Below are 9,928 nucleotides of genomic sequence, written 5' to 3' on the forward strand. Positions count from 1 at the left end.
CAGTGCAGGTGTTTACTGCACAGTGATAAGAACTAAGAACAAAAAACAAAAAAAATTACAGCACAGGAACAGGCCCTTCAGCCCTCCAAGCGTGCACCTACCGTGCTACCCTTCTGAACTAAAACCCCCTACCCTTCCAGGCACCATGTCCCTCTTTTCAAGACACCCCTTAAAAGTCACTCTTGTATCTGCTTCCACTACTATATATGATGAGGTGGCTGAGTGGTCAAGGTGATGGACTGCTAATCCATTGTGCTCTACATGTGTGGGTTCGAATCCCATCCTCTTCAATGACGCATTTTAGGGCATAGTGGTTAGCACTGCTGCCTCACGGCGCCAGGGACCCAGGTTCAATTCCCGGCTTGGTTTACTGTCTGTGTGGAGTTTGTATGTTCTCTCTGTGTCTGCATGGGCTTCCTCTGGGTGCTCTTGTTTTCTCCCACAGTCCAAGATGTTCAGGTTTGGCAAATTGGCCATGCTAAATTATCCATAAGTGTACCCAAACAGGCACAGGAGTGTGTGACTAGGGGATTTTCACAGTCTTCACTGCAGTGTTAATGTAAGCCTACTTGTGATTAATAAATAAACATTACTGCTACAAATATTGATGTTGGGTAAATAATCATCATATCACCAATCCAAGATTACTGAAGATAGCTTTCATTTGATTGACTGGAACACAAGTAGTCTATATATATCTATATATACTCATCAGGTCACAAATTAATTCTTCATAATTGCTATCTACATGAAAAGCGAAAGATTAAATTATTTATAGAATTCATATACAAACCCCTACATTACTACAGAAATAAATACATTCTGTGCACAGCAGAGCTCATAATCTAATAGCTTAATACCAGACATGATTAGATCTGATTTATATTGGTTTGGCTTTTCAAACAGTGGTGAGATATCCAAGTTTTCAGATATGCCATCTGCTGGGGATTGACGGCCTTTGTTTTGCATGTAACTGCTCCAGCAATTTGTTTTGATGTGTGAATGGGCCAGGCAGGTTTAACGGGGAAGACAAGCCTTTCACATCAGCACACTGGCCCTTGCCTTTAACACCATGAATGTATTAGTTTGTTTCGGTCAACAGATGACTAAGTGAGCAGTGAAGTTACCCTCGCAATTATGTTCATCTTGTTAATACAGCTCCCAAGCTGCAAACTACACCACCTGGAAGGACAAGGGCAGCAGATGCCTGGGAACACCACCACCTGCAAGTTCCCCTTCAAGTCTCACACTGTGCTGAATTTAGAATTATGTCGCAGTTTCTTCATCAGAGTGGGATCAGAATCTTGGCATTTCCTCCCGTACAGCACTGTGGGTGTACCGATACCACAAAGACTGCAACGGTTCAAAAGGACGGCTCAACACTATTTTCTCAAGGACAACAAGGGACGGGCAACAAATGCTGGCCTTGCTAGTGATGCTCACATCCCCAGAATTAATTGCTTAAAACGTGCCATCTGCTGTATGCAAAACCCTCATAATACAAAGTATGAACTTGATATTTGCATGCATATATGCACACTCCCAACAGAGGGTTGCTGGGCTCAGTTGGCTTGAACATGGTGCAGAATAATGCCAACAGCATGGGTTCAACCCCCTTAACGGCTGTAGTAGATTACAGAGGCCTGCCCCCTTGCTTTACCCCATGGCTGATACGGAGTGTTGCCTCTCAAGCTATATAACAAATTCTCTCTCTAATAGAGTGGGGTGTCCATTGTGGAATCTGGTTAGTTGTCTACCTCTATGTATTATCACAGTTCATAACCTAGCCAAGGTCAAGTTAATAGTTGGAAACAAAATGGTTTCATTCTGGGACTTGTTGATTCTGCCAAAGCATATTTATAGATAGATAAATACAAAAATATTCAGTGACTATTCTGTAATGGAAATTAAGAATTCCAAGTGTTTATTTCTATTGACTAAATGTTGGCATTTCGATGGAGAACATTGTGAACATCCTTTTACTCTGGTTGTCTTTTGATCCTCAAGTCATTTTCTGTTTGTTTTGTTAACCACATTCTGTTTCATTATAAACTTTATTCAGTGAAAAAAAATGATTTTGTTGGACTTTTCCTGATTACATTTATTCACTTTTGGGAAAATATTAATGTACTCAAAACATGTTTTAATTGTTGACACAGTACAGATTGTTTAAACACCTGTATCGATAGTGCTCTCACATCACTTCCCCCCACCCGATCATCACTGCTCCTAACACTCATAATCCCTAATACTGACCTGTGCAATCCCGGAACTGTGTTTCCTCACCTCTCAGTCACTTCCCCCCACGGCAAACCTCAGCTCCGCATGTCTTTTTTTACTTATGATGCGAGCATCATTGACAAGGCCAGCAATAGTTGCCCTTCCCATATTGCCCTTGAACTGAGTGGCCATCTCAAGAGGACAGTTAAGCGTTAACCACATTGCTGTGTATCTGGAGTCACATGTAAGCCAGACCAGGTAAGGGTGGCAGATTTCCTTTCTTCAAGGACATCAGTGAATGAGATTTTTTTTTACAACAATTGATTATAATTTCATGCTCACCATTATTGAATACACTGATTACTGAGACTAGCATTTAAATTCCAGATTTATTAATGTAATTTAAATTACACCAGTTGCCATGTGATTTGAACTCATGCCTCCAGAGCATTAGCCTAGATCTCTGGATCACGAGGCCAGTGACATTGCCATTAGCCCCCCGAACTCCCAACCCTCAACCTGATCCGAGCCAAGCTCCTGTCCTGCTTACCTGTGAGTCCCTGGGACACTAGCACTATAGTCCTAGCATTAGCTGGAATTTGAATTGCAATTTTCTGTCAGTGCAAAAATATATATCTTATTATTCTTGCTTTGGATATACGATGACACATTTTAGATTTTCTATTTGGCCTTTCAGAAATTTTCCACTTTAGTGAACAGATGACCAAAACTACAGTAAACTATCCTAATAACAGCAACATGCCTCCAGAAAAATTCTTTGAGTGGAGATAGCTACATAATACAGATTGGACTGAACCTTACATATGTGGGGAAGGTGAGCTTCAAAAAATCGGTTGTGAACCAATTGACAATCGGTTCTTGATGGTCATTGCAGACACGAAGGGCCAAAGGGCCTCTCTTTATGCTGTAAAACTCTATGACTCTAATAAGAAAGGCTGCTTCATGCAAAGTGATATTGTGCTGTGGACAGCCTTAACAAGTTGGAGGTGAGACGTCCACCCTTCAATGAAAGTCAATCTAATTGGCCGGCAGCTCTAAGGTATCACAGACATGATCATGTAAGTGGGACAAAGGATGCCACAACCTGTCTCACTCAGAGCTCTGACCAATTTTGACCTACAAGGTACAGACTTTTATTTAAATATTACAATAAATTTGAAGTCAATACTTATCAATGAAAATTGATAGACAGGGAGACTTGGCTCCAATAATTTCTGCTTCCAATCTCTCTGGGGCACATTCTTCATTCCATCCTGCATTCTATAGCCTGTGGTCCATCATCCTCTAGATGTGTGTCAGTGACGTCTTGTAACTCCTTTATTTTGTCCCAATCTATGTTCATTTAGCAGTAAGGATACTTCTGTTGCAAGAAATAAGAGAACTAACTTCAGAAAGTAAATCAAGGAAAAAAGTTTAATAAAAAAACTTCATTGCTCTCACACTTGGGGCTACATCCTGGGCCACACAAGCCCCATCTACTTTTTATTTATAGTAAGTCAGCTAGTCAGCTGACCACCACATTGTTTTGCCATTGGCTACATTGCCTACTGGATCAACTGACCAGCTGACCCTCACAGCATGTTACCATTGGTTACATTATAGTAGATTCAATGTTATCATTGGTTACATTATAACAATCCAGAGACCCTTATCATGCCATATTAGACCATAGTTTATCCTGGCCAAAATGATTAGATCAACAGTGATAGTCTGTGGACCCCCTGGGCAGGTAGACTCTTGCAGGTCTTTCCTGCTTTGTTCCCAAAGGTTTTCAGATTCACATTCCTTTTAACAGCTCAACTTGTGTAATTCAGCAGCTTCACATTTACGTCACCCTGCCTTTCTGCTAAGGTTTCCACTTACATCACCCATTGTCCTTAACACCACAGAGTATAGCCTTGAAAAACATTGCCATAATGTTATATATTTAAGTGGTTGCAGATTGCTTTAACAGTTGATCACATGATTTATCAATGATGTCATTAGGGTGTTGTACTGGCTGCTGTTTTACTTTCAATCTGTACTCTGTACAGGCAAAAGGTCCTGGAATAATTGTGTTGCTATTTGTTTGAATCCAGGTGCACAAACCACATTCTTTGTTTTTTATTTAAACACAATCCCTAACACAGTGAGGACGTTACACATGATTAAAGAAAGCATGAACTCAAACAGACGTCAAGATATTGGTGCTCGGAACATATATTTATAACATCTATAGTTCAATTTGTTTAATGGTTCTATCTTTCACCAGCATGAAATATCTTATAATTTATTGTCCCTGGACTGATCCAAATGAGTTAGCATATGAACCTCCTCCTATTTGCATAATTTCCTCTTTTACAATGAGCTACACACACATATTCTAACATTGACAAATTGTTAGTGTTCAGTGAAACTAATCATCATGCTTTGTATTCCAATCTTGACATTACTGTTTCATAAGAATATAGCAGAATGATTATTATAGCCAAACCATTAAATCAACAAAATCTAACAGCCCTTGCAATCCCCTGAACTTAGCAGTGGGTGCTGCTGGGGTCAGCAATAAGTTCCATGGAAGAAGGCTTCATGGATGCCAGAGTGAGGTGAGTCTAGACTTTATGAGCAGGGAGATACCCTTGGGCGATGGCAGGCGGGGCTATAGGGATGATGACTGAAGCAGGGGTTTGGGAGGTCAGGCATTGTACCTGTGAGAGGAGGGGGTATGTTCTTGGAGGAGAGAATAGAATGTGGCTTTGTTGCCTAGATAGTAACACCAAAGGATGTATATCTCCCCTTCATTCTCACTAGATTTCCCACCATCACCCACCTTTCTCTGCCCAGCATACTATGCTAGTGGAGACAGATTAGGGTTATTAGGTGGTCATTAGTTGAGCACTTACAGGACTCAGTGGACCTAATGGGGGTTAGTAGACCTTGCCTATCCCCAAACCTGCCCCATATTACAAGGACATATTTTATGTATGCTCCCCTCCACTCCCTACCAACTCCCCTGCTGAAAACATGCCCAAAGGTAAGGCCATAAACTCCAGGCCACGATGTGGGTGAATCAGTCCCAGCCACCTAGATCAGTGCAGTCTCCAGGCATGATTGTTGGGGACAATTGGCCAATCATTTCTATCTGGGCAGAAACTTGTAACAACAATGTATGCGGACTTCATTTTATTCATCAAACGATGAACTTGCTGTGTAGATTTAAATCTAAATCCATTGTGCACAAAATATGGAGAACCAATTCATGTGACCTTGCCTGCATCCCTGCACCCGTCTCTCATACACTGGCAACAGGGAAGGGGGAAAAGAGAAGAAAAGGAGATTGGGTTTATTGAAGGTAACTCTACTCAAGGAGCTAACAATGAGGTAAACCAAATAGTCCCATCTCTTGCTGTAATTTCTGTGAAAATAAACGTTTGCAATTGAAGGCACATTGGCACAGCGTTTAGCACTGCTGCCTCACAGTGCCAATGGCCCGGGTTCGATTCCAGCCTTGGGCGACCGTATGGAGTTTGCATATTTCTCCCCGTGCCTGTGTGGTTTTCCTCTGGGTGCTCCGGTTTCCTCCCACAGTCCAAAGGTAATGCAGGTTAGGTGGATTGTCCATGCTAAATTGCCCTTTGGTGTTGCAAGATGTGTAAGGTAGGTGGATTGGCCATGGTAAATGTGTGGGGTTCCTGGGACAGTGCGGAGGGAAGGGCCTAGGAGAATGCTGTTTCTGAGACAACGTGCATACTCGATGGGCTGAAAGCTTCCTTCCGCACTACAGAGATTCTATGAAATAAGAAATAAAAACTGAAAATGCTCAGTAGGTCAGGCAGCATCTGTGGAGAGAGAAACAGGGAATTAATGTTTCGTGTTGATGGTCTTTCGTAAGAACTAACAAGCAATAACTTCCACTGAGGTAAGCTGAACATTTTAGTTAATCATAGAATCCCTACAGTGCAGGAGGAGTTGGACCTTCGAGTCTGCACTGACTCACCAAAAGAGCATCTTACCCAGACTCTATCTCTGCTACTCCACGTATTTACCCCATTAATCCTCCTAAACTAAACGTCTTGAGATGCTAATGTGCAATTTAGCATGACCAATCCACCTAACCTGCACACCTTTGGACTGTGGGCGGAAACTGAAGCACCTCGAGGAAACCCACGCAGACAAAAGGAGAACATGCAATCTCCACGCAGACAGTTAACTGAGGCTGGAATTGAACCCACGTCTATGTGAGCAGCAAGTGCTAACCACAGAGACTATGTCACCCTATTCATTTCAAGTCAGTGTGGGGTGGCATTGTGGCACCGGCAGTTAGCACTACTGCCTCACAGTGTCAGGGAGCCAGCTTGGGTCACTGTCTTGTGGAGTCTGCATGTTCTTCCCGTGTCTGCACGGGTATCCTCCAAGTGGGTCCGGTTTCCTCCCACAGTCTGAAAGATGTGCTGGTTTGGTGCATTGACTATGCTAAATTCTCCCTCAGTGTACCCAAACAGGCAACGGAGTGTGGTGACGAGAGGATTTTCACAGTAACTTCACTGCAGTGACAATAACAAATAAACTTCTAAACATCTAAATATCTAATACAGAACTTGGATTCAAACCCATTGGATTTGTTGCCCGATGGAGGTTGGTGGAGATGACAGACTCAGTCTACGCCTGAGTAGGTGAGGGGGGGTTGGGCGCAGTTGCGCTGCATCACCCCCTTACTAATTAAAATGGAGAATAGAATTATAATGAGAACCTAGTTTGCATATCAAAAGATTCAGTTGTTAACAATATAATCCTTTGAGAATCTCTACATGCCTGAAGTTGAAACATTCCCAGCTAGCGCATCTACCAACATGAAGAAAAAGGAAATTTAAAGCAGCAATTTGTAGTCCCATGTGCAGGTGTAGTGCTTCCTGTGAAAAACTATTATCAGAAGCCTCAGAGAGATGTGTGTCAGCGTAATTGGAAATTAAAATACATTTGAGGCCTTGAAGTTCCCATTTAAACTTTATTTAGTTCAATGCTTCTGGAGGAGTATTTGTCATTGGGATTAAGTATTTCTCATATGTTTCTTGGCAACACATCCTAATGGTGCTTTCTGCTGGCAAGGCACAATAATGCAAATCCGAGAAATTGGGCTCAACTAGAACAGATGGGTCATTTTCCATTGTAAACTCTGTGAGAGATGATAGACTAGTCTGGACAACACACTTCCGAAAGGATATAATGGCCAAGGATTGGGAACAGCACAGATTCACTGGGATGATACCTGATCTGAACGTGTTGGGTGAGATTTTACGGCCACACTCATCCCAAGACTGGAAAATCCTGCCCGAGGTCAGCGGATCTTTGCATGGTCTTGTCCAGCCCTGCTCCAATTCCCATGACGGGCAGGACGGAAAAGTTCCACCCGTTAAATTTAGGGAATGAGTTGCATGGACTATGTTTGTGTTTCCATTGCGTATTGACAACTGAAGAGTGAACTAATTGAGGTGTTTAAGGTGATCAGGTGATAGAAACTATTCACTCTAGTGGGGTAGAACAGAACGAGGGTACGTGACCTTAAATTTGGCACCCCCACAAACTCAACGGTCAAATGCTTTGCAAAGTAACTTAATTTGCAGTCCAGCCCATTGCAATAATGAGGTTGAATATTCCTGGATTAGCCAGACATTTACGGATGTGAATCCCTGCCTTGCAGAACAAATGTTAACACCAGGTCATGGAATGATGGGAATCATGGATAAATTAAATGTAAACTTTTAATTTAGATCCAGAACTGAAAGGCATGTGTGCAAATTCCGTTGATAAAGAGAAACCGGATCTGCTGATTGGAAAGTTTAGCATGGATGTAGAATTTAAAACATAGAACTGGACCTCACAGGAATGAAATTAGGAAATACTTCTTCAAGGAAAGGATAGTAGATGTTTGGATCTCTTTTCCACGATGCTATATCAATTGTTAATTCTAAATCTGAAATTGATTGCTTTTTGTTAAGAAGAAATAGATGGCGTGAAGTCAGCCATGTGGAGTTAGGTCACATGTCAGCTATAATCTCACTGGATGGTGGAAGAGCTGGAGGGACTAAGTGGCCTCTTCCTACTCCTATGTTTCCTATGGAAAGGTTTATTCAAGTAGTGATAATGTTACAGGACCCTGGGCAACTAATGCAGAGACACTCACTTCAGCACTTTGAAAATTGCTCTACAGAAAGCTGCAGGGAATGAACGGCTTCCTATCATTTCATTGTGACTCATGACTCTGTGACTGCACGTTCAGGCAAGTACTCTTCATAAGAAAACTTTCTTATTTCATTAGTGGCCTTTAAGGAATACCATTTTGTTTTTATACGTTCACAGGATGTGAGTGTTGCCTGCAAGGAGAGTAGTTATTACCCGTTCCTGATTAGCCTGGAGAAGGTAGTTGGTTGTGAGCTGCCTCCCTGAAATGTGGCCGTACGTCAGTGTATCTTCTTCAAATGTAGCCAGCGCTGCCTCAAGAAAATCCAATCTTGCACAGAGGACACAAAGACATTTTTAACAGCGTGCTAAGTCTTAATTATTACCAAACAACCACACTTTACAAACAAGCTCTTACAAGGTGTAATATTTGCTTCTTTCAGATTTTAATCATTGCAGGCAATTTAAAAAAGACTAACAAGTGGATAATTGTCTTCCTTAATTTCAATGCTATTTCTTTTTCCTTCTCTTTGGGCCTGATTTTACCATCGCATTGTGCCTGTTTTCAGGTGTGAAAATTTGGTAAAGTCTGATGTGAGGCAAGTAGTGCGATCTGCACCTGCCTCCACGCTGGTTCCCCTTTACCAAGGCTCAAAAATGGCCAGGATCAGGACCGCACCTGAAACGGGCGCGACAGTTATTTAAATGCATTAAATTGACTTAATGGCTGTATGCCAACTTTACCGGCACTTCCTCCTTTACCACCGTGTTCACCCATCTGGAATCGGCACAAAACAGACATGATCCATATAAGTCCGATTCGGGCGCTCCATCACTGAGGGTTAGTGAGGAGGTAAATCCCACAGCTCTCTGTTTGAGATTGGTGGGGTTTGGTGGGGTGGGAGGCGGTGGGTCCACTGTCACTCTGCCTGAGATCAGTGGGGGGGAAGGGGGGGGTCTGCTGCCACTCTGCCTGAGATTAGTGGGTGGTGGAGGGAAGGATGTTCTGCTGCTACTCTGCCTGAGATCAGTGTGGGGGAAGGGGGGGGGGCCGCTGCTGCCACTCTGCCTGAGATCAGTGTGGGGGAAGCAGTGGAAGAGCCTGCAATTGGTTGGATGGTGGGGGGGGAGGAATAAGGTGTCAGTCATGTTGGGGGAATGGGGTAATGTCTGAGGGGGCCAGGAGGAGGCCTTACCTGGCCCGGGTGGGATGTGGCAGGGGACCAGCGTTCTATCATTTTATCTACGCATGCAATGTTGGAGATTCCGATCGGAGCTGCAGGGTTTTGAGCGCGTTAAGCTCTGCCCACAGGCTTGTGCAAAGCAATTTGGAATTGCGGATATTTTTGCCGGCAAAGTGCATATAGGGGTGCCTGAGAACGGGTCTAAAAGCCGAAACACTCCCAGTTTCCAGTCTGCCCAGCACATAGAATCAAAACGGTAAAATAAAGCCCTTTATTTCAGTTTCTGCACTTTGATTCAGCATTGAATTAAATTTTCTAACTTACATTTCCTGGTTTATGTTTGCGTG

General features: G+C 42.9%; 1 non-coding gene across 1 annotated transcript; it reads left to right on the forward strand.

Annotated features, from left to right (window-relative positions):
* The first annotated feature begins 208 nt into the window (after positions 1–208).
* On the forward strand, positions 209–290 carry trnas-gcu (transfer RNA serine (anticodon GCU)). The gene has a single exon. It is a non-coding gene; the product is annotated as a tRNA-Ser (tRNA).
* The last annotated feature ends 9,638 nt before the right edge of the window (positions 291–9,928 follow it).

This window comes from Carcharhinus amblyrhynchos, chromosome 6 (genome assembly GCF_965287045.1).
Source record: "Carcharhinus amblyrhynchos chromosome 6, sCarAmb.v2.hapA, whole genome shotgun sequence".
NCBI lineage: Eukaryota > Metazoa > Chordata > Chondrichthyes > Carcharhiniformes > Carcharhinidae > Carcharhinus > Carcharhinus amblyrhynchos.